This window comes from Lolium rigidum, chromosome 7, assembly GCF_022539505.1.
Source record: "Lolium rigidum isolate FL_2022 chromosome 7, APGP_CSIRO_Lrig_0.1, whole genome shotgun sequence".
NCBI classification, from domain to species: domain Eukaryota; kingdom Viridiplantae; phylum Streptophyta; class Magnoliopsida; order Poales; family Poaceae; genus Lolium; species Lolium rigidum.
In genome coordinates, this window is record NC_061514.1 from 119394074 (window position 1) to 119419589 (window position 25516).

The window sequence follows — 25516 nt, forward strand, 5'->3', positions numbered from 1 at the left end:
GAACTTGGGCGCAAAAGCCCGAAAACCATAACCAGGTTAATGGAAATCGCCAACAGTCGGGTCGATGGCGAAGACAACGTTCGAAGGCCACGACAACGCAGCGACGATGAAGAAGATGACCAGCCGAAACACGATTCGGGTGGCCGTAGGGATCGCAACAAGAGAAGGAAGAACCGCAGATTACGATGACAACAACTTGGTGGCCGCGGAGCTACTCGATCGGCAGGGCGATCGGTATGATGACGAGCGAGACGATCGACGGGACGGTAATCGGAGCAACTCTGGGAACCGTGGCAACTATAAACCACGACAACAGAGAGCACCCGAACTGCCCTACGCCGAGCAGATCAACGCCCCATGCTACCTGCATTCATATACCGACTCCAAGGATGGTAAAATAAAGTCTAGCCACCTGCTCAGGGACCATCGGCGGTTCATCGATATGCATAAACTCATCCAGGCGAGCGGGCCAGCAACAGCTACCACCACCACCGCCACCCCCACCACAACATCGAGGTCCCAGCAAGCTCAACCTCATCAACCCAACGAGGCATTTCCACCACCACGAGGGCAGATGAGCATGATCCATAGGACAGGTGTCTCGAAAAGAGAGATGAAGAAACTCACCCGAGAGATCAACTTGGCAGAAAGCATCATGGCAAACATCCCTGAGTACGTCGAATGGTCCTCTCAGAACATTACGTTCGATCGAGCAGATCACCCGATGACCATACCAAAGCACAAGTTGGGGGTTCAAGATGAGCAAAGTTTTCATGGATGGTGGAAGCGGGCTAAACCTGATATTTGTCGACACAATTAGAAGTATGGGGATCACCATGAACATGTTGGAAGAAACAGACACACGCTTTCACGGGATCCTTCCAACCGCACCGGGCTACTCTCTTGGCAAAGTCTACCGAATGTCATCTTTGGTGGGGCCGACAATTTCAGGAAGGAGAAGATCAAGTTTGAAGTGGTGAACTGGGAGTCACAGATATCACGCTATACTCGGGAGACCAGCGTATGCCAAGTTCATGGCTGTGCCGCATTATGCATACCTCAAGCTGAAAATGCCTGGGAACAACGGGACAAACATCACAGTCTATGGAAGTTTCTCACGCTCGGACAATTGTGATCGCGACTTTCAGAGGATTGCTGCAAAGTTCGGGTCACAGCAAGAAATCGTCGACCCTCCGCCCAAGCTGTCTATACGAGAAATTAAAGAAGAAAAAGATGGCGGGGACGCCAAGAAGAATTCAGCCGCTCTCACCCTTAAAGCTTCGACGGCGAAGCTTCGACGATAGAAGCTTCGGCGGCACAAACTTCGGCGGCCGGAGCCTCGGCGATAAAGGGATCGGCAGCCGATGGCACTGAAGGCTTAGGAGATAGCAAGACGATGGCAATCACCGCCCAAACCCACGACGAAACCGAGCAACGCTGCAGACAATCATCGACGCGGTGAAGAAGCCGAGAAGAGGAGAAGAACCCCTTCCGTACCTAATCAGTCTACTAGCCTTTACTCTCTTTTCTCCCTTACTTTAAACAGGGCTTCCCCTTTTCCGCCCTTTCGCATCGTGTTTACCTTATTAATAAGAACTTAAGCCTTATTTCCTTGTTAAGCATTGCAGTAACGACAAACTTCTAAGCCCCGTCACTATGCAAACATAGTACAAGGCAGAAGATCGCGCTCCAAAAAAGCCTCTACGAGTGCTAAAGGACGTTCACCTTTTCCTCCGCTTATAGATGCCTCTACGAGTGTCGTAAATAGCAAGAAATTGGAAATACATATAAACAACAACCCACGTTCGATATTTTACTTATGGAAATATCAAAGGAACAACGGGCTCATCGGCGAGAATCACTACACCCGAAATATTCGGGAGTGCATGTCGAAATTTAAAACGGTTGAAAGCAAAGTTGCGCATACAACGGGTCTAGCAAGACCTGCAACACGAGCTGATCACTCAAATGATTTGCTAACCAACCAATATACATACATCTAAACGAGCAACTAAGATTCGCTCAAGACAAAACTTGCCAACGGCAATAACATGGTAAAAGTACATACGCATGTACCTACCGAATAAAAAGGCGTCATAAATCCAAACACTTGGATAAAATAGCCAAATTGTCTATTTACAAAACGGACATTTAAACCTTGAATTCACCCTTGCGAAGTTTCTCCTTCTTCAGGTACCCTTGAGTTCTCCTCGAGCCTATCAACAATTATGTTAGCAGGCAACAATACCTTCGGATACAGTGCCTCTAAATCTCCAGTCGCGTTGGCAATCGACGAGTAAACCTGCCGAAGGATAGCGGGCAAGCACAAGGGCAAGTGTAAACCTGGCCCTTGCAAAAACACTAACGAACGTACCAAGTCTCGAATCTTCTTGGCATTACCAAATTCAGACATCAAAGTAAGGAGCGTCGGGGAAGCTGCGTTCAAAGGGAACATCGTCTTCCAAACAACCCTCATAGCCTTGTAACACTTGTCAAAGAAGTTGTGGACCTGCTGAACCCGATCCTGAAATTGCTGCGACAGCCTGAAGCCTTCGAGTGCTCCCGCCGGAAGATCTCTTCGGTGAGGACAGTTGAGTTAATGCATTCACACGCTCGTGGATCCGTTTGTTCTCCTCCGCACGGTTCGGAGCTATGAGCTAGCACGAAGTAGGCAAAGGATCAGTTAAGATTCTATCAATCAAAGGGCGCAGAGATCAAAGGACTCACAGTTCAAGCTTTCGGTAGCCTTATGAAGCTCAATAAGAGCATACCGCTCTACGACGGCTGCAATCTCGCTCTTCTTATTGACAATTGCAGCCAAGGCGTAAGTGCTACGCAGGTCCTTTTCCATCTGCGTGATTCGGTCCTTCATCCGTTGGACCCGATCACCTTCGGGAAGAACGCCCGAAGACTCATCAACAAACGAGGGCACCGGGAAAACCTGCAGGCAACTGCGTCAAAAGGATGATGGTTATGGGCAAATAAAGCATCCAATGTAACTCCCATCGGGAGAGGTACGAGAAATTCCTATCGAGAAGAAGTACAAACGAAGATATTATGACAAAAGTACGGCCGACAACATTGCCGGCATAGTGTTCATTACAAACATGGGTTCTCGCAACGGAATAATGTTTCATACTAGTCCAAGGATAAAATTGTTACAACAATCAAGGAGCCGAGTACGAGTCGACAGGCTGGGGCCAATCGATGCCTTTCCCGACGAAACTAAATCAAGGAGCTGGCGAGCACAAGTACGGGCGTGATGTAGCCCCGCCTATCGTCGACACTACACCATGGCCAAGGAGTCCCCCAAGTGGACCAACAAGCGCAACCCCACCTATCATCGACGCTACACCATGGCCAAGGAGTCCCCCAAGTGGACCAACAACACAAACCCCCGCCATATACGTCAAGGTGAACTCTTTCCTCTCGACACTCGACCTCGTCAATACCTTGGATGGAATGCTACCTCATGTCGGTGTGTTACATGTCATTAGGTACAAGAGTCATCGAGGAACCGCAGAGAAGGAACTCCCATGGTGCAAGGAAGAGAGAAGAAGAAGAATGAAGGAAGAAGGAGGGAAGAGGAAGAAGAGGCGAGAGGAGGAAGGCCGGCCGGTCACAGGGCCGGTCTGATCGGGCTCCTGACCGGACCACCCGGTCACGAGCCCGGTCGACCGGGCCTCGACCGACCACCGTCACGGCCCGGCCCGACCGGCTCTAACCGGCCTGGCCGGTTTTCGACCGAACGTCGACCGGTGCCATCCGGAAGCAATCCCGGGGCTCCGAAGCCCCGCCCGGTCACCGTCCGGTCCAGGATCCGGTTTTGGACCGGATGGGCCGGTCCCGAGCCCGGTCCAACCGGCCTCGTGACCGGATTTCACGGGTTTGACCCACCAACTCGTACCTCTTCGACCCGAGTCGCCTTGTATGCCTATATAAGCCCCTAGGTCGCCCCCTTACCTCTTTAGACAAGATTTAGGCTTAAACATGACTTTGAGCTTTGTCTCCCTAGGGTTTCATCCCCTTTGTATCCAAGGCAACCCTTGATGGATGTATGGATTTGTGAGTGTGAGATTCTAGTGCTACCCACTCTCTCTCCCACTCCATGATTCATCTCCCTCACCGATCTCTCACTCCGGGATTCTACCGCGCGTCTCTCCCAGGTTGATTCTATTGGCGTGGTCCATCGAGCCACGGGGGTAAGTATCGATTGTATCGGGTTGGTGTGCGTGCGTGAGTTCTTCGTGTTCGCCGTGTTCATCGTGTTCTTCGCGCTCTCCCTCTCTCCCTCCTTGGATTTCGGGTCAACCGCAAGATCGGGCCACAAACGGGGTCTTAGACCTCATCACATCATCTCAATATATTGAAAGCGGGCGGGCAAAGGCACACGCAACTGGTATGGAGATAGCAGTCGCGTGCGCGTGCTGCGGGTACTAGACCCGAGTACATCCAGACCCTACCTACTAGTCACGTGCGCTACTCTCCGCTATGTAGTACCAGTCACGTGCTTGATTTCGGCTCGAGGCTAATAATACCGCCCACGTGCGTTTAGACTGGTGCGGTGCCAATGAGTGTCCCCTTATAGCGTTTTTCTTACTAGTGCAAAATAAAATAACATAATGGAAACCCTAGTTACCAAATTGTCAAGTCCTCGACTAAACCTAAACCTAAAGTTTAAACTAATATCTCACCACCATCAGCACCACCTTCTGGTCATCATTTCCAAATCTTTTTCCTAAGCATCAACAACTGCAAAACTTTTTGATCATAAACACACACAAGCCATTTGCCACGATAAGAATATTGGGTTCACCCTAAGGTAAATCCATTTTTTATTTAGACCTAGTTTGAGTCGCAGGTAACAACTCCTGAAACTCTAAGTAAATGTTTTAAACCAAAGTAGGAAGGAAATCATTAGAATTCAAATCTCAAGACAGAAACCCAAAAACACAGTAGCCAAACATAGGTATTGACAAGGGATTAACTTGTCAATGCCTATGGATTGTAGGCTAGGGTTTAGTTAGAAGTAGAGGGCAAGTAGATCTCGAAGGTTTCAGCCGAAAAGTACTCGACGAATATGAAAACTAGGGTTTGCAGTACAATGATTCGATGATCTTCTCGTCCCTCGACCCCCCTTTATATAGGTGGAGCCGAGGGATTCGTGCTATACAAGGATTACGTAGTCCGGGATGGTTTCTAACTCATCCCGCCAGATTACAAATAACACCTCCTATTACAACTCTATCTTTTCCTTAAATACATCTTGGGCTCTCGAGTCTTCTTATTCTTCGGGTAGTGGGCCTTCAATAAACCCCGGGTACTATATTAGGCAGGCCCATTTGGGATGCCTATGTCGAGTAGCCCCGAGATTTTGCTTGAATCATAGAGTCGGGGAAAATCTCTACTCGTTTATTTTTACTCGAAAGCTCTAACTTTCATACTTTTTCTCATAAAATTCTATATTGTACAGGGATATTGGTAGTTGGGGCTAGTTCATCTGACGGATCAGGTACTAGTTAACTGCTCTAGTGGCAATCCGCAAAAACCTACTTCAAAATCACGTCCCCGGACATGATTTCGGGATACTCGGTGTAAACTTCGACGAGCGCCGCTTAAGGTCTTACCATTCTGTCGAGTCCCGATTAAATTTATCGAGTACCTAACGCGTCCGTTAGGATTTTTCTTCGTATCTGTTGATACGGATAAAAGTAGCAGAGCGCAGTCTTCGGCGATGCCACGCCCAGCAGAATAGGTCTGGGGTCTTACCTTCGCAATTTTGCGGCATTCAGAAATTGATCGCAACTTCGGCGTTCTGAGAATATATTGTCAAGTGCTTTTCCGGCTGTTGGAATGGCACATTTTATCGAGTCAAATATGACTTATATTGCTCTCCCGATGGGAGTATATGGAGAGTTAATGATAACTCGAAATATACTCTCTTGCTTGTTCTATTTTTCCTTTGTTAATTTCATCGGGCACGCGAACAGCGTTCCCGATGGGAGTAGTCCCCGAGGCTACAGCCAAGAACTTGTGCTTGGTTGTAGGCTCAACATTTTAGTCCACCTTGTCGCTATATTGCCATTATCTCCTGATATTCTTTCCTCCTTCTTCTGCTCTCTTTCTTTTTTCTCTATTTTTTTTTTTTTTATTTGTCGGGTGCGCGAACAGCGCTCCCGATGGGAGTAGCCCCCGAGGCTACAGCCAAGAACTTGTGCTTGACTGTAGGCTCAACATTTTCTATATTTGCCATTGTCGAAATTTTACTTTTTTCGAAGTAGCCCCCGAGCATTTGGGCAAAAACTTGTTTCGACCAAAGGCTCCCGATGCATTCTAATAACTTATCCTCGTCGCCATTCTCCTTTCTCTTGTCGACATATTTGCCCTTGTCAAATTTTCTTCAACTCCATCTATTGCCGAGATTTTTCTGTTTTGTGGGTCCATGGTTTCCACCATGCTGACACGTCGTGCAAGTGGGGAACACACGTCCTCCGCTTTTTCTGGCACACGTACGGTAACGCCTATCTCAGTAAAAATACTTTTTTGCCCTTGAATCTAGAAGATCCATTCTCACCACACGATCTCCTCATCCAACGGCACACTGCTTCACCCAATTCTTATATAAACCTGTCTTCAACCTCCGTTCATCCCCTCGCTTGCGCCGCTCACCTGTTCCTCTTCGCAAATCTTTCCCTGCGCCCAATCTTCGCCGATTTCTCGCTCTCGCATACATTGCTCACTCCGCTGCCGTGAATGCCACCGCGTGCGCGTTTGACTCGCCACAGCACTCCAGAGTCCGCGATGGCCGCTGAAGATCTTGAGTGGGAGAGATCCAAAATCTCCAACCAAGACGCCAACTCTGATGAAAAGGCTTGGCCCGATGAAGAAGGAAGACGCCATCCGCTTCCCGGTGAAGAAAGCTATCCCAAGCCTCCAATGGAGTATCGGGTTAGTTTTGTTGATCATCTTATCCACGGCCTTTCACCTCCAATTCATGATTTCCTCCGCGGCCTTCTTTTCGTTTATGGGATTCAATTGCATCATCTGACCCCCAATTCCATCCTTCACATTTCTATTTTTATCACCCTTTGCGAATGCTTTCTTGGAGTCGCTCCTAATTGGGCTCTTTGGAAACGCATCTTCGCATCCGCCGCAATGGCTCCCACAACGTCACTTATAACATAGGTGGCGTTGTTATCTCGTGTTCGTACTGATGTCGATTATTTCAACGTCAAGTTTCCTGATTCTGTCCAAGGATGGCGCAAGAGGTGGCTTTACATTCACGAAGAAAGCGCCAACTCCGTTGAGCACAACATAATTCCCTTCGACGGGAATGCCAAAATTCAGCGTCGTCGCTCCTGGGATGCCGAAGCTTCTGAAGAAGAGAAAAAGGCGACAGAGGCGCTTATGTCTCGCATTCGTCAGCTTCAAAATACTCGAGGCCAGGAGCTATCTGGTGTTCAAATCACTGCCTACTTCCTTAGGATTAGAGTGCAGCCTCTTCGAGCTCGCAAAAATCCCCTTTGGACGTACTCGGTAAAAATGACGCCAACAGAATCTCCGGTGACCTTTCCACCAAGGACTTGGAGAAGTTGGTTCGAAGACTTTCTCGCCTGGGCAAAGATCCAGTTCCTTCTTCTTGTCGCGTGGAACCATACAGCTCCACCAATCCACTCCCCAAGGTATTTTGTCTTTCCGCATTTTTATCTTGTTGCGCCTTTTTTTTTTCTGCATCTCATTGTATTGTTATCTCTTTACTTTTTCTTTGGTTTCTATTTTTTCAGGACCATCCTAGTATAACTTCCCTTCCTCCTCTTCCTGAGGGTGGAGAGGTCGAAGAAATGACCATCGTTGCCGACGATACTCGGTGGCTCTTCTGTTCTCGAAAGTGAAGTCGCGGGTTCTCACAAATCTGCGGCTTCCCATGAGAAAGAAATTGAATCTCGAGGCCGTTGAATCAACCGAGTCCCTTCCTCCTGCCGTCTCTCCCAAGAACAAAAGGAAAATGACCGATGCCGAGGATTCTCGGCATTTCTAAGGCTGAAGAAGTTGTTCCTTCTCATCCGAGGTCAGCTTACGATCCTTATGTTGAATCCCTCATCAGCCTCGTAAGTCAATTTTATCTCTCCCCCTTTTTTTTGTACTCGAAATATTTATATTGTCTTGCTTTTTATACTCGTCGACTTTTTTGTTTACTAGTGATGAGGAAGAAGAAGTACCGAGCCACCGACGTGGCTCCTCGGACAAGCACGTCACGTATCGTACTTGTTTCGTACACGCTAGTTGAAGGAGATGAAACATCGCCTCCTCAACAAAACGTCGTCACCACTACTCCACCGTCAAGCTCCCTTGTCCCTTCGCCAAAAAGGGCAAGGGTTGAAATGATCGTTGAGCCTCCTCCTCAATTGGGCAGCTCTTCCTCGCAGCTCTTGGATGATGTAAGTTTATCGAGATCTATATTTCCTCTATTTTGCTTTTGTGGACCCCTACTTTGTGTAATGCCGAAGTTTTTCCCCTTCTTTCCTTCTTCTTTGACAGCCTATGATCAAGGATCTTATCCGCATCGGGTCCCAATTTATTGGGTACCGCGAGTATGCCAAGCAGAGCCGAAGGTAACGACTTTTATACTTGCTGTTTTTCCTTGGTTTTTTACTCCTGCTGCTTGTCGCTATTTTTGATCTTTCTTCTCTTCCTTTTCCTTTCTCAACAGAAAAACTTGCGGAGGCTAACCAACGTGCCGAGACTCTTGCTCAAAAACTCGAGCAAAGTGAGACGGCTCGTAAGAAGGCTGAGCTTGCCGCTAGCGAAGCTAGAGCTGAAGCTGATGATGCTAAAGCCAAGGCCGCTAATGTCGAAGAATTGCAGCAAAGGCTCAAAGATGCTGAATCTGCCTTACACGAGCAGAAAACTGCACAGGCTGCACGTGAGCAAGGAGTTATCAAGCGTTTGAAGTCGCAATGTCGACGTACGCTGAGTAATATCCTCAATTTCTTCTATTTTGTTGCATTTCCCGTGTCTTGATTTTCGACTAATATGTTGTCTCGTGTGTCAGCCCAAACAGGCCAAGATTATGATCCGGAGAATCCCGTCAATGACCCTCTCCTTGACGCACTTTCTCTTTTGGAGCTCCATGGACGCGAAATTCGTGAAGGCGTGGCCAATGCTAGTGGGGCTTTGTCGGCGTTGTTCCCCTACTTCTTCCCGAAGAAAGAGGAACCTTCGACTTTCCTTGACCTTGCCAAGCTTTTCAATACATCAGAAGATCTTGGGCTGAAGATGCGCCATGAGAATATGAAGGTGGCTGTTGAAAATACTGTTGCTCTGGTTGCTGATAGTCAGCAGACTCTCGACTGGACGAAGGTTGGCGACACCGATCAGATAGAGCAGTCGAGGTGGAAGTCACTGATGAAGGCGGCCAAGCCCAATACGAAGAAAATCTTGGCGTATCTCGGGATCAAGCCAACGTCGACTCCTAGTTCGTCAAGGCCGGAGGTCTAGTTGCATGCCTCTCGTTTTTCTTTTGCTTCTTTTGCTCTTGTCGCCAAAGTAATCTTTTGGCGACACGTATTTCCTTAGCTCCACCGTAGTGCCCTTGTAATTATTCCCAAGAGATTAATGAAGAACTCTATCTTTGCCTCGTTTTTTGATGTTGTTCTGTTTAAATTTCAGTTGATATTTGATAACTATACTCCAATTCCTACTCCTTCCAATGCTTCGCCTTCTTCCCCGCGGAGAGAACTGCAGTATCGATACTGCACCTGTCGATGATACCTTGTCGCAAGAATTGAATGATCTTCGACAACAACTTCAGTATGCGAAAAAGCAAACACTTGTGATGATGGAGCAGTCTCGTAAATCATCTGAAGCCGAAAAAGTTGCCCTTCAGCAAACCCGCGAGGCTGTGGCTGCTAAGGAGATTGCTGTTTCTGAAGCTGAAAAAGCGGTCACTCGAGAAAATTTCATGCTCGAGTTAATGAATGAAGCCAGTGCAGATATGTCGGGTATGTTTGTCTCGTCTTGTGATACCCTTCATCTTCATGCTATTGTCTCCTAAAGGTTGTCCCTTCGTTGTGTTGATAGGTGCCTTTATTGATGCTGCTGCCGAGGAAGAGAGGGTAAACACTAGGACAAACCTCCTTGTCAATCTTTCTTTGGACCATGGTTCTTTGTTTTGGGCCACTCCGGAGAGGACCCGCCAAATTACCAGATTTCAGGATCGTACCTCTCAAACCCGTGATTTCCTTCACTTCTGTACCAAAACCTTATCCATGGTTTACAACTCCATGTTTCCTCGGAATGTCCAACCAAAAACTCTTCCTGAATTGATGGAAAGGTTCAAGGATGCTCGCAGTATCCACGATTTTGTCAAAGCACAACCGGTAGCCGGTGCCGATTTGCTCTTATCATGCTCCAGATCTGTCACTCGAAGCTTGACCTTGCCCAAGTTGTCGAGAGGGTTCATCAAAAGGTAAAACGTCGGAGAGTTGGTGTTGATAGGATTAACACGAAGGTTACACCTATAGCCGAAGAAATGATTGAGGACCTTCTTCGGATGGATGCCGACTTTTTGCCGATGGCCATTATGCCGATTTTCTTGGTGCTGCTCCTGAAGAGAACAGAGTTACTCTTGATGACATACTGAATCAAGACTAATTATTTTCTTCTTGTAGAAATTTCTTCTTTGTAGTCCATGACTATATTGTAAAGCAACCATTATATTTCTATGTTTGTCTAGCCCCCGAGTGTTTCGGTGACTTTTTACTATATTTGTATATTTGCGAGGTTGTGGACCAAGGCATTTATATATTGAAGGCAAATATGAGCCCCCGAGCTTTTACTCGAGTACTATTTTGTATTTTTATTGACTCACGAGGTATTTGAATACCAAGGCAAGGTTTTTTTCTTCTTTATCGATGAACTATATTGAAATTCGTCGGGGCGATGACTTTGGTCACGTTGATAAAGAGAAAGGTGATATGGCCACTATCTTTATTATATTGCAGCACCGCGAGCCCGCCTCATTAAAAACCTCCTCCGGCCCCACTCGGTGCCCCGAAAAAGGAAAAGAGTGCGTCTGAAAACTCGCGGGCGTTTCAGTACATTGAAGTTTTACAAGGACTATATTTCGACTCTAGGCGTAGAACCGCCTGAGTTGCGCCACGTTCCGGGGTTTGGCTCCTCCACCCCTGTCTTCTTGTCCTTTATCCCGTATGCTCCTCCTCCGATTACTTCCGTGACGATGTAAGGGCCGAGCCATGGTGACTCGAGTTTTTCATGACTTTTTTGCGTGAGCCGAAGAACTAGGTCGCCCACCTGAAAAGATCTTGGCCGCAAACGTCGACTGTGGTAATTCTTCAAGTCCTGTTGATATTTGGTTACTCGAGACAATACTTCATCTCGAGCTTCATCAAGTGCGTCCACATCATCTTCTAGCGCTTTTCTCGACGTTTCTTCGTCATACTCCGCGACACGTGGAGAGTTGTGCTCTATCTCGATTGGCACATCGCTTCGCTCCATGTACCGGAAAAACGGAGTTTCTGTGTCGCTGTATTTGGAGTTGTTCGGATGCTCCACAACACACTTGGTAGTTCTTCGGGCCAGGTATGTCGAGCTTTTTCTAGTGGTCCTAACAAGCGCTTCTTGATGCCATTGCAGATGATGCCATTGGCTTTCTCGACTTGCCCATTGGTTTGAGGATGTGCAACTGATGCAAAGTTCAGCTTGATACCCACCTCTTCGCAATAGTCTTTGAATTCATTGGACGTGAAGTTGCTCGCCGTTGTACCGTGACGATGCTCGTGGGGCACTCCAAATCTGAAGACGAGGTCTTTTATGAATTTTACTCGCAGATGCTCCGTCCGGTGAATTTATCGGCTTCGCTTCTATCCACTTTGTGAATTTGTCGACAGCTACTAGCATGTATTCCTTTCCTCCTGGCGACGATTTGTGTAACTTGCCTACCATGTCGAGTCCCCATTGTGCAAAGGGCCATGACAAAGGTATTGGTTCTAGCTCTGCTGCTGGAGAGTGAGGTTTTGCGGCAAACCTTTGACACGCGTCGCAAGTTCGTACTATGTCCTTAGCGTCCTCTATTGCTGTCAACCAGCAGAATCCTGCCCGAAAAACCTTGGCTGCGATAGCTCGACTACTTGCGTGGTGGCCACATATTCCTTCATGTACGTCCTTTAGAATTATTCTTCCTTCTTCGGGTGTAACGCACCTTTGCAAGACGCCTGAAATACTTCGCTTATATAATTCTCCCTTAACTACCGTGAAAGCTTTGGAGCGTCGAATTACTCGCCTTGCCTCAACTGGATCATCGGGTATTTCTTTCCTGAGGATATATGATATGTATGGCTGCATCCATGGTATCTGTATTACTAGGACCAGGTCTTGCTCTTCTTCTTCTTCCTCTTGCTTCTCCTTGATAGCCCCCGAGGGTTTTTTTCTCCTTCTTTTTTGATTTTGTCGTCTCAGTGGATCTCTCTGTTATCTCCTCCCAAAATACACCTGGTGGGACTGCAAGGCACTGCGACCCGATGTTTGCAAGAACGTCGGCTTCGTCGTTGCTCAATCTCGCTAATATGATTTACTTCGCATCCATCGAACAATTTCTCGAGCTCATTGTACACCTCCTTGTATGCCATCATGCTATCATTGATCGCGTCACATTGGTTCATAACTTGCTGAGCTACCAACCGTGAGTCGCCAAAGATTTTTAGTCGAGTTGCTCCGCAGTGCTTTCGCCATCTTCATCCCGTGTATGAGAGCCTCATATTCCGCTTCATTGTTAGATGCGTTAGGGAACGTCATCCGAAGGATGTACTTCAACTTGTCGCCTTCGGGTGATATGAGTACTACTCCCGCGCCAGCCCCTTCTAGCCTCTTGGACCCATCGAAGTTCATAGTCCGGGTTCTCGATAAATCCGGGGGTCCTCGTATTTTGCAACTCCATCCACTCGCGATGAAGTCCGGTAGTATTTGCGACTTTATTGCTTTTCTTTTTCGTACGTGATGTCCCGAGGGGAAAGTTCTATTCCCCAAAGGGAGACACGACCCGTGGCTTCGGGTTGTTCAAGTATGTTTGACAAAGGAGCTTCATTAACCACTATGATCGGGTGTGCCGAAAAATAGTGACGCAATTTTCGTGCTCGTCGTGAACACTCCATATGCTAGCTTTTGGTACCGAGGGTACCTTTGTTTTGAGGGCGACAAGACTTCGCTCACGAAGTATACCGGTCGCTGCACTCCATGGATTTTCCCTTCTTCTTCTCTTTCGACAACTAACACCGTGCTAACCACTTGGGGTGTAGCTGCAATATACAGCGAGAGAGGTTCCTTTTCCTTTGGAGCTACCAGGATTGGTGGTGTCGAGATTTTTCGCTTCAGATCCTCGAAAGCTCTATCGGCTTCTTCGTTCCACTCGGAATTTATCTCCTTGTTTTATCGGCGCATAAAATGGTAACGCTTTTTCTCCTAACCCGGCGACGAATCCGCTTAAAGCCGCGACTCGCCCGGCTTAGTCGTCTGTATTTCCTTCAACTTCGTTGGCTTCCTCATTGTTACTATGGCTTGTATTTTGTCGGGGTTTGCTTCAATCCCTCTTGCTCGAAACTAGAAACCCCGTAAGTTCTCCTCGCTGGGACGCCAAAGGAACACTTCGTCGGGTTCAGCTTGAGGCGGAATTTGTCGAGGTTGTCAAAAGTTTCTTTGAGATCCTCGATCAGCGTTGTTCCCTTTTTTGATGTTATGACGACATCATCGATGTATACTTGCACGTTTTTCCCAATCTCGTGTTGCTAAACACTTCTGCATCATCCTCTGATATGTTGCTCCCGCATTTTTTAGACCAAAGGGCATTGTCTTGTAGCAAAACACGCCGTAAGGTGTAATAAACGCTGTTTTGGCTTCATCATCTTCTTTTAATATGATCTGGTTATAACCAGAGTATGCATCCAAAAAGGAAAGACGTTCACAACCTGCCGTGGAGTCGATGATTTGATCGATCCTTGGGAGGGGAAAGTGATCCTTAGGGCAATGTTTGTTGAGACACGTGAAGTCGACGCACATGCGAAGGACTCGTCGTGTTTTTCTTTGGCACCATCACTGGGTTAGCTACCCATGTGGCTTCTGTAGATATCTCTCTGATAAAACCAGCTTCCTCTAGTCGATTTATTTCTGATAGCATGGATTTGCGGTTCGGTTCCGAAAAACGCCGCAAAGGTTGTCTCGATTGGTTTTGTCGTTGGATCCAAATTTAGGTGGTGCTCGGCAAGTTCCCCGGGTACTCCCGGCATGTCAGCTGGACACCATGCGAAGATTTTCCAGTTCTCACGGAGGAACTCGACGAGCGCGCTTTCCTATGCGATATCCATGTTGTTTGCAATGGATGTCGTCTTTTTGGATCCGTCGGGTGAATCCGCACCTCCTTAGAATTTTTCTCTGTGTTGAAAGTTGATTCTTTGTTTGGCCTTCCGACGTCTGGCAGTACGTCGTAATCAGTCATGCTTTTCGATGCCAAGTATTCAGCTTGCATCCCGAAGGTTTCTGATAACCGATGGAAATCCTTGTCGCACTTATCAGCTAGGGCGAAACTCCCTTTGACCGTGATTGGTCCCTTGGGTCCAGGCAATCTCCATAATAGGTAGGTATAGTGTGGTACTGCCATAAATCTAGCGTATGCTGGTCGTCCCAACAAAGCGTGGTACTGCGATGGAAAATCCACGACTTCGAACTCCAGTTTTCGATTCTATAATTTTCTCGGGTTCCAAACTCGAACGTCGAGGTTGATCTTCCCCAATGGGTAACTTGGTTTCTCCGGTGTGATGCCGTGGAACCTTGTGTCCGTTGGCTTCGGGTTTGCTAAGGATATGTTCATCTTCCTCAATGTATCCGCATACATGAGGTTTAAGCTGCTGCCACCATCTATGAATACTCGAGAAACATCAAAGCCTCGCAATAACTGCCGGCGAATAAGTGCTGATCGCCCTGGTCGAGGAACTTGCTCGCGGATGATCCGCTATTGTGAAACCGATATCTTGTCCCGACCAATTAAGGTACTCAACTCGTTGGTGGAGGCATTTTCTCTGCCATAAACACCTGTCGTGAGATTACTTTTTGAGCTCTATTAGATGGCCTTCCCTTCGAATCATCGACACCTGCTCCGTTGGAGTTAGGATCAACATAGGGTGGTGGTGCAAGTGCTGCCGCTATTCCGAGCTGGTGTTGATTGCCTTCTGTAATCGCGGGAGGTGGTGGTAGATGAACTTCGCTCCTAGGCTCCCGAGGGTTTCTCTCGTGCTGCTCGTGCGTGAGCGTTTTACGCACATCCGAACATTGCTTGGAAATTTCGACAATCTTTCTCGCAGGTGTCCCGACTGTCTTTTCCCATTGCTATCGAGGAAAAAATGCATCCGGCACGGTCCATTTAACATTTCTTCGGGAGATACAAAAGGTCGTGAAAACCTTGGCCCACTATTTTGCCTCGTTGCGGGAGTCATCCCTATTATCACTTCGCCGCTCATTGCTTCTCCGATAATCGTCTCTCGTTGCTTCCTCCCGTATTTGCCCGAAATCCTGCCGAAATTTGCCCCGGGGCGTCGTAATTCGGATACTGCCGAGGAAATCGTCGCCTCGTCTGATAATTTCGACCACGGTCCTCCTCTGGCGACCTGTGTCGTTTATTGTGGACAGCGTCTTCTCCGTCTGCCCATTTATTTGCTATTTCCATCAACGCGGATACTGTTTTTGGATTGGTCCTTCCCAAATCCTCGACAAAATCTCCACGCCTAATTCCTGCGACAAACGCATCTATTGCTCTCTCGTCGGATATATTTTCTCGCCGAGTTTTTTATGATGTTCCACCTTTGGATATATTTTCTCATTGACTCATCTGGCTTTTGTCGACATGCCCTCAGTTCTTCTAATGACGCAGGTTTTTTGCATGTGGACCTGAAGTTCTTGACGAATACGTCCTCGAAACTTTCCCAGCTGTCGATGGATCCTGGCGCAAGTTTTTTGATCCAAGATCGTGCGGCTCCACTTAAGTGCACTTGAATACTTTGCATGGCTGTTGCTCTAGTTCCTCCAGTTAGTTTTACCGTCTCGAGGTAATCAATTAGCCGATCCTCCGGGTCTTGCGGGCCGTCGAACTTTTTGAAGTGATCGGGTAACTTGAATCCCGAGGGGACTCGAGTTTTTCGGACTCTTCTCGTGAAGCACGGTAGACCGCACATATCCTCGTCATTAAGCTCCGGGACCGCCGATGATCTCTTCTGCTTTGCCTTGCTCTGTCGACCCTTGCTTGTACTCCTGTGTCTCTTGCTCCACTTGGTCCTTCCGGAGCTGCCGCCGTTACTCGCCGCGAGTCGTGGACTATTTTGCCTTGTCTGCTCCTTCGGGAGGCGTTGCTACGAACGCTGTCCCCATAGCTCCAACTCCTGCCAATGCCATGTTGTATAATGTTTCCCTTGGATCTCCCGGGGGTGGCTTGGATGCGAGGATGTAAGCTTGTGTCGCCATATACCCATCTTTTGGTGTCCTAGGGATAATATTCCCTCTTGTATCTATCGACATAAAGGACATGTCGAGGTTTTGAACCAAGTACTCTCTGTCTGCTTCCGGTATGTGTTGTAGCCTTGATCTTCCTCTCGTTCCGAGCCTCCCCGTGGCTATCACCCGAAATTCTAGACTCGTCCACTTAGATCTGCCCTTCTCCCGCTCGGATGCGAAGCCGCCGCCTTTCTCCCGTTCAACTCAGCTCGTCTGTTTTTCTATTTCTCGGGCAGTTCGTGCGAGCATATATTGATAAGCTTGCAGTTCTTGAGCTGTAGCTGTTGTCGTCATTGGTTCCGAACCATCTATGGCTTTTGCCGCTCTATCCCAGTGCTGCCCGTGGAAGTTGGACTCGACGCGTGGTGTGGGCCCGACATATTTAGTGCCCATACCTCTCCTTAGATCCGAGGGATCGACAAAAGGATTTCCCAATTGGTCGAAAGCCTCCGATGTTTCCTCTTGATCTTCGATAGCATAAATCCGATGATATTTTGTACTCGGATCTATGTTGGGTTTGGTGACATCGTTGTTGGGATTGATGAAGACCTTGCCCATCGTGAGAGATTTGTCGATGAAGTCGCAACTCGTCGACATCGCTTGAGCCATCGCTTATATATGAGTCCGCGGATGACTCGGACGATGCATTGTCGAAGATCTTGGCGAGTTTCTCTCTTGCTCGATGTTGACGTAGCGTGTTGCCGAAGTTTCTTCTTCCGACTCAGCTTGATGATGCATAGCTTGAAAATTCAGAATCGACCGCCGACGATCCCGACGAAATCGGAATTTCGACACGATACGATCCTTCCTTCCCGACGCGAAAGTGGAACCTTCCGAACGTCATCTCCAAGGGCTCCGCCAGATACGCATATGCATCCAAACGGGAGGGTGGGTGAGGAACAAAATCAACAGGACCAGTAGCGATCTGTTTACCTCGATCCATAGTGTTGCTTCCGGTTGACGATGTCGAAGATCTTGAACGTGCCATCGAGATCGGATCCTTACGCCTCTAATTCCCACGGACGGCGCCAATTGACAAGGGATTAACTTGTCAACGCCTATGGATTGTAGGCTAGGCTTTAGTTAGAAGTAGAGGGCAAGTAGATCTCGAAGGTTTCAGCCGAAAAGTACTCGACGAATATGAAAACTAGGGTTTGCAGACAATGATTCGATGATCTTCTCGTCCCTCGACCCCCCTTTATATAGGTGGAGCCGAGGGATTCGTGCTATACAAGGATTACAGAGTCCGGGATGGTTTCTAACTCATCCCGCCAGATTACAAATAACACCTCCTATTACAACTCTATCTTTTCCTTAAATACATCTTGGGCTCTCGAGTCTTCTTATTCTTCGGGTAGTGGGCCTTCAATAAACCCCGGGTACTATATTAGGCAGGCCCATTTGGGATGCCTATGTCAGGTATCTAGCATAGACCAATGTTAGGCCAGACCACTGAATAGGAAAACTATTGATAGGAGTGAAACCCTAGAAGGATCCAAGTATAGAAAATCAAACATTAACCAATAGATGGTGAGAATAGCATTAGGAACAGTAAACCTTAAGACTAAAAATTCTTGGAAAATAGTAGGAAAATTTGCAAAAGATCAAATGAATTAAATATAAACCAGTAGGAATAATATGTCGGTACCTCACATATGTCTGGATCCATACAACATTAGAAATCAATAGGTGCGTGGGTGTAGGCTTTCTCGCCCGAGCGCGGCCTCGGGACGGTATGTTGCTTTGTCTATTGTATCAATTTTCGATTAGTTTTCCTCGTAAATTGGCAACTATTTTCTAGTTTATTAATGAACATGCAAATTTGTCTTGCCTCGCTTTTATAAAAATTCCCTGCAATTTCAGCAAGACAACTCGTAGAACTTGTAATTTTATTTCTTTTCCAAGTTCTTGCAAGTTAGGGATTTGATAATTTGGAAAAAATGTGCCACCGTAGACAACACACATAATACATAAGCTAAAAAATTCTCTATCTCCTTTTGCCTTGCCTCAGAATTGTGTATGCTTTAGATTCTGTGGAAATTTTTTCTACACTAGTTGTTTGATTCATAGAAAAATATCATATAGGAACTAATCCTATAGGAATCTTGTAGTGCAAATTCTATAGGAATAAAACATTAAATCATATCTCATGTAAAATTTCCTTTGGCACAATCTCTGTTGGACAAGGCGACGCCAAGGCATCGCTTAAACACGCTTAGGCACTAGGCGATGGACAAACGCCTCGCCTAGGGCATAAGCGGAAGTCTAGGCAGTGTAACCAAGAAATTGTCTTCCACAATAAGAAATCATGTCATTGATCGAGCTAGATGAGCATTATCATCTAAAGGTATAATTGTTGCACCCCCATGGGGCTCTATTAGCGATTTGAGAATTGTGGTCATTAGATCTTCCCAGGTGGGGTTACTTGGTCGATCTTGTCCGCTCATTCCGGGCGTGGACGCGCATGGGAGGCCTAAAATTCATTGCCCCTCCCTAGCTAAAGCCAAGAATCAGCCAATTTCTACCCGTTTGCTTCTGCGTTTGGGACCCGCAGCTCGGCCGGTCCACTCGTCAGTCACTGGGTTGGTTTCTGGTTGGTTACGCGTGGCTGAGGGCATAGGGGTCCGCCGCCCACCCAATCCCCACTCACATTCCTCTCCCCCAATCCCCACTCACGGCCAATCTCCACCCTGCCTGCCGCTCTCTCTTCCTCGGCTCCAATGGGTTCCCCTCCTCCCCACTGCGCCGCTGCCTCTCCCACACGGTCGGAGCAGCGTACCGTCTCCGCGCATCTTGTCGTCGCTGGGAGGAGCTGAGGACCACGACCCAGGCCACGGGTCAAAACCCTAGGCGCTGCCTCCCACTCCCGCATCCTTCCATGTCCTCGCCCGCGGCGCTCCCTCCGACGTCCCTCCCTCATGGCGCTCCCTCCCAGCCCCCTCTGAGGGCGCGGCTCAAGCGCGCGGGAGCAGGGCCGCCGGTGGGGCGCGGCGCGAGCTCGCACGAAGCAGCCCACGCTTCTCCATGTCATCTTCGTGAAAGCCTGCAGGTACTCCCTATGTGCACAGCCGTTCTCCTCTCCGCTCCTTCTCCTCCCCAATTCCAGCCTTTTTGAGTGTGGTGGCGTCCGGTCCTGGCAAGTCCATGCCCTCCAGTATCCTCTCTACTCTCGGTTTCTCTCTCCCGATGATCTTTCGTCTCGGCAGTACAGATGGGATGGCGTGAGGCGGCGGCATCTGGATCAACTTGTCCGTAGTAGTAGCAGCAAACAACGCATGTCTCTGAAAATCCTCCCTCTCTAAGGGCTAGGAAAATTATTAATTGATTTTTTGTAAAAACACTGTGTGCAGATCTAAGAAAAAAGAGAAGGAAGAATGCCGGGGGAGTTTTGTGAAGAATAAGAAGAAGGCCAAGGTCAATTTCTCCGAGTCATATCTTATTCGATTAAATTCTCAAGTGATTGAACTATATAAATTGTTGATTTTCCTGAAAACTGTGTGTGTCGGTTTGAGGAAGAAGAGAAGAAAGAAGAATGTGAGGGGAGTTTTCTGAAGAAGACCAAGGTCGTTTTAATGAGCATATTTTTTCGGATAATTTCTCAAGTGGTTGAACTGTTTGTGAAATTCTGTTTATAAAGTGCTTAAATATTTTTGGGTGTCGCTTGATGCATATTGCACGATTAAGCTTATCAGTAGCTTTTTTTTGTTTGCAGAGAAAAAGGAAAAGAATCAATGGAGGGTTCTGATTTTATAGAAGCTGGTATACTTAACGGGACCACAGGACCCAAGCAATCTATCCTCTTGTGTGCATTTGTACAAAGAAAAGAAAATAGCTACGGCTTGTGGCAGTTAGTAAATTGAATCCTCTAACCTCTAGGTAACAATCTGATCCAGTGTATCAATTAAGGAAACACGGAATAATTTCCTTCTCCTGCCTAAGTTCACTATTGTTGCTTTTGATGTCCTACTACCATCCACAAAAGATGAGCTGATGCTATTAAGTCAAGCATTTTGTTTATATACAGGTAACATGCGGTGGAGGGGAAAACCTTGCGCTCCTTCACCTCTCTCTCAGCCTCACCCGGATGCTTCTTGTTATTGTTCTTCCTTGCTTGACTGTTGTGGATGCGCTAGGTTGTGTTGGTCAGGGCATGGCGTGAAGGCAGCAACGCTCAATGTCACTCGAGTATGTTGGTTAATGTGTGTGAAATTTTAGATGTAGTGCGCCATTGATGTTAAACTTTATATTTTATTTTAGCATCTGGAGAAAATTGGCCATAACATAACTTCAAAATTTTCTAACACTCTTGTGTCAGCTTTACTAGGTTTTTATGGGTGAGCAATTCTAGGAAAGCTAACAATGCCTTGAAAATAGGCTGTCATAGTTTTTTTGAAGATATTTTATTTTGGAAGGAGTTTAGTTGTACGAGTCCACGAGGGAGTGACTTTTGCTTATTCCAAGTTCATTCATTGGAACCACCATTTAGTTTGAGTACCCGCACCGCACAATTCAATACATATCATGGATATATCATTTAGCGGTATTTTAATTTATATAAGTGGATCTTATTATCTTGTGGGAAATTTGTTTCTCTATAATGTGTACAATATGTCAATGTCTTTTTAGACCCGTAAGTGGACAAGGAGTATAAGAGGATCTCTCGTCGATATAAAGAAAAATGCGAGAGAAGATCAAGGTACGATTAGGTCATTGAACCTTCGATAACTAATTTGGATCAGAGGTAGTAATAGATCTATGTTCATCTCTCTTTTGCACAATATTTCTTGAAAGGGATGAAACAACTTTTTAACAATATTTGTTTTGATCCAGCAAGGAATGCGCAAATCTTTATCTTCCTATTAGTCCAAATGTAGCAGAGGAGATTACATGGGTATGCTTTAGCACTACAATAGCTCATTCAATTCGCCTTTTCACTTTTCTTTTGCTTAAACTATGGAAGGGTTGACCTCACGTTAGGTCAGACATGGAGAATTAATTAGCCCACAAGCAATTACTTTTAGTACCAATTCAGAAATGCAGTATGCTGTGGGAATGGATGTTGTACACATTGTCAAAGTGTATATTACTGTTTTTTTTTCCTCCAGATTATTTAGTCCATCTAATACTCTAATAGAGAAAATTTATCCATTGTGCTGGTTCAGGTTTGCCTTTCCCTCCTCTTTTCCCCCAATCTTGATAAACAACACTGTATATGTTTTTAGTATTTTGATTTTTTCATTTCCAAGTGGATGATTAGGTTCAGATCTTAGATGTTGCATGATTTAGGTACTTTTTTGCGGTGCACATTTTTTTATCATGGCCATATACACATGTCTCCTAAAAGGTGCGATGAGATATTTATTGGTTGTAAAATCTAGAGGATTCATATTTGGCTGAGCGATCGCGTCGGCCATTGGCGTAAAATTGGGAAACTCCCAGGTAATCTCACCTGTAAATTTTACCATCCACGGGGCTGAATAGGATCTGGCATGTATTTATATCAAGTGTTGTTGTGCAAGTACTACAACACCCTGAATCTATTAACTAGCCCACTAAGCACGCAGTACTGCACTTTTCTTAAAAGTTTCTGTTGAGTAGACTCATTAAATTCTGCTACATGGTGGATCATACATTGGAGAGGTTGTAAGCATGTTCTGGTCGATTAGGCCGCAGCTTGTCATAGTTTACAGTCACAATCGTATGTACTGCTGATTTTATTCTCAGAGACAGTGAAGGTGACTTGATTTCCGAGAGTTATGTACTTGCATATGGAACGGATTACTTTGAGATGCACCTCGGAGCCATCGAACCAGGTGAGCTCGATGATTTGGTCGCAACTGATGGTACACTTTCTGCACCCATAAGACTCATTCGTGAGGATGTTTTACCTGTTATTCTCTTCTCTATAAAACTGAAATCTTGCATGAGACCATGCTAATCTTGGAACTGTGCATTATGTCTTTATTGCAGTGCATGCCAACAAAATTGTTCTGCTCATTTTCAGTATCAAGAGCCTGTGGTTCAGCTATTAAGGTAGGTTCGTCCTATGCTGCTCAGGGTGATGGTCTGAACTGTATTTCCAGATAGTTGAGTGCATAACTTGTACTTATTTGTTCATCAATCCTACTCAAATTTTACTGAAAATGAAGATTCTAAGTACCTCTAAATCTCTAATTAATGAGTTGCTAATGCTCCGTACCATTGTACATGTGTATTTCTGAATGGTGATTGACTTTGATGCTTCGACGTGAGAATATGTTAAATATAGTCCAAATGAAAGCTATGCATACCTTAGTCGGCAGTTCTACTAGACCTCTTTTTGCCTAAATGGAAGCACAGATTTTCTAGCTAACTAATCAGTCTGCATGTTTACATGAGTTTCAAATTTTCACTATTCTGTTGTATTGCGTTTCTTTTTCTCTGTCAAATAATCTTTTATTTACTACAGAATTTGGTTTTCGTGATTATTTACTACAGAATTTTGCTTTTTATAAGATATGCATCACCATTTTTTTGGAGTAATGTTTAGATTATAATTCCATTCCTGGTTGTACAAGTTATGGCGATTCTGTTGTATTGTGTTTCTTTTTATAAGTTGGAACCTCTTGCTTTTTATCTAAATCAGGAAAATCTTAAGACTAACACATTCAGTTATTTGTCTCCGGTGGCTTTTCACTAATGACACTCTTTTATTGGTACTTCATCTCATGGCAGGTCTTCTCAATATTATTTGCCTCCTGAATTCCTGTGATCTCTTATAGATCTTACATCTCATTGCAATGTGCTTAACTCTACAGGTTTTGTGGTAGGAGCAAAAAAAAACATGATTGACCTCACCGTGCGTTCTAAAAAGAATCACCACAAAGTTTGGACAAGCTACCAGGACACTTTCCGTAGACTAAAGGTACATATGGCCGATGAATGGCCAGGCCTTATTGGCTTATTGTTTATGATGCCATTATGGTTCAGAGTTGGGCTTCTCTTTTTAGGCTTTTTAGATTGCAGTTTTTTAATATATCTCAGGTCTCAAAAATTTATCCTTGCTTTATCTTGATAAAATATTTTGTTATTCTTGCAATCTGTGAAGCACCAACTTTAGATAGAGGCACTGCATATACTAACTATAACATGTAAGACCCTTACTGTGAGTTATAGTTTCGTTTTCACTCCATTAGTCAACTTTGAATTCCAACAATAGTTTGCATTGTCTGGTTTATCGGTACTAATTTACATTTAGATGAGGTGAGCTTGGGTTGTTTTCTGTAATATTTGAGAACCTCATACTCGTATTGAGCCCCGTGCTATATTAATTTCTGGAAATTGCACCCAGTTTAGCACGCACCGATGGCATGCAGCGGACATAATGGTGGTAGTGATGGAGATGGCATGGTGGACGAGGGGGCAGCAGCCGGCTACACTCATATGAGGGCCGGGAGGGGTGAGGCCACGGACCGCCACAAACATTGCACGGATGGTATGTATGTGCTTGCTTGTTTCTTCTCACACCTAAGCTGATTGTACTTGGTTGATATTTTCTATAAAAAATATGGTTGATAATAGCAAATTTTTCAAACAGAAATAATCATTAGTTTGTTTCACCATTATAAGAAAGAATAAGCTTAATAGCATCAAGCAAAACTTCTATTGTAGATGCCAACATTTCTATTGACAAGATTGTCCATTAATTATATGGAGCGGAGGACAGATAAAAGGAATTGTCTGCATGGTGTCCAGGGGTACCAAATAAAGCCCTGCATAGTCTGCGAGCGGGCGTTGAAATTTTGAATCGAATGGACTTCCATCTTTAGAGGGACAGGGTGTTTCTGCACCCGGGTGCATATGCACCCTTTATTTGAAATGCATATTAAACATATTTCCAAATATTAAAAAAATAAAAGCAAAAATGCCTCGTGTATACCTTGACATGTTACATGTTCACAAAGTTGTTTCAGCAAAAACCGATATGTTTTGTGCCCTGTACTAAAAAGACAAATTTTTGGTGTTAAAATAGTCTATTTCTCGAGGCATTATTTGTCTTTTTTACACATGGTACAAAAATTGTTGGTTTTACGTGAAACTTTATGTGTACACATAGAACATGTCCCTCTACATGCTAAATTTTTTTCCTAAATTTTTTTACTTTTTGAAATATGTTTTATACATACCAGGTGCATATGCACCCATGATCAGTTTTGGTTTTCCGCTATACATGTCCTTTTTATATGTTACTCCATGTTAAGAACGGAATCAAATTAAGCTAGCTTCAGAGTACTTGAGTGACACAGGTTTTTACTTGCATATGGTTTCTTTGTTGTACAGAAAAAAACTTATCCAAGTTGACATTTTTTTGCAGAACCCTCAAATAATTCTTGCAATTGTCACCACAAATCCTATTTTGATGTGTTCATGTATAATAGTATGTATGCTCATTCCTTATATAATGCCATGAATTACCTGCAGATAAGCGCCGCATGTGTGCCAGGACACCCAAGTTGTTTGTTCTTTGCCAGCACCACATGTGCCATAACCATAAGCCACTTCTGTTTGTTCATTTCCTGGACCCAGAGATAGTGAAAAGGTTTGACATATTTCTCCAATGCAAAGTTGCAAAATAAAATGATAAATGCTATTCCTAAACAACTTTTTACTGGAGGTAGTTAAGTTCCATTTTGTAATTTCAATATGGCTTTACCAGGTAGGGAGTTCTGTTATCACCAGATTTTGGCCAAATCAGGAGGTGGGCCGCGATCAAGATGGGCTTAAAGATTATATACGGAGGAAATACGTGAATCGGCCTTATATGCAAAGTTTGGGCTAGCATGCCCGGGTATCTGTAATATAGTAGGTCGTATCTTAGATTAGAAGATAGAGTTTGACCCGTGCACGGTTAGGTGCACGCCTAAATTAGAAAGTCCCCTGGACTATAAATATGTATCTAGGGTTTATGGAATAAACAACAACCAAC